The sequence below is a fragment of the Cariama cristata genome, unplaced genomic scaffold, assembly GCF_000690535.1.
Source record: "Cariama cristata isolate BGI_N322 unplaced genomic scaffold, ASM69053v1 scaffold1506, whole genome shotgun sequence".
NCBI classification, from domain to species: domain Eukaryota; kingdom Metazoa; phylum Chordata; class Aves; order Cariamiformes; family Cariamidae; genus Cariama; species Cariama cristata.
In genome coordinates, this window is record NW_009621310.1 from 17,943 (window position 1) to 18,506 (window position 564).

General features: G+C 41.8%; 1 protein-coding gene across 1 annotated transcript in view; it reads right to left on the reverse strand.

The window, feature by feature from the left end:
- The window catches only part of HEATR1 (HEAT repeat containing 1), a 38,621-nt gene that overhangs the window by 761 nt on the left and 37,296 nt on the right, over window positions 1-564 (reverse strand).

The window sequence follows — 564 nt, forward strand, 5'->3', positions numbered from 1 at the left end:
GAACTAGTTTTAAGCTAATTTAAATCTCAACATCTGGGTTAAGATAACATCAAAGGAGAAACAGGTTGCAAGAAGCAGCTCTGTTGCTGGAAGTTATCCGATACACTGGTCTTTACCTTCCTGTTACAATGCCACTCCCAAGCACTCCCCTGAATACGTAAAACCTGTCAAATAGGAGAGTCTTGACAAAACTCTGTGTAATAACAGGTCTGAAGGTTGGTAAGTAACTGTCTTCCAGTTCCCCCTTCTTCATACACAAACAGGCTAGCTCTTATTCCAGCAGCTACCAAATCTTTAAAAACCCCAAACCACACACTATGCAAGACATCCACACATGGAACATTGACTGCGTACAGTAAAAGCCGGCGGCCATGTCTTGTACATCTCTCTACAAGTTGGCAGTAGCATAGCACAATAACTCGTATTTTAATTTAGGCTAGTATTTTAGCAATGACTTGGCTAATCCGCTTCTGGTTTTTGAGGCACTGTTCCCATTTTCTAACGCAACAAAGAAAACCAGTTCAAATTCTGATAGCTCCCAACCTTAGGAGAGGTGTGCCTCAT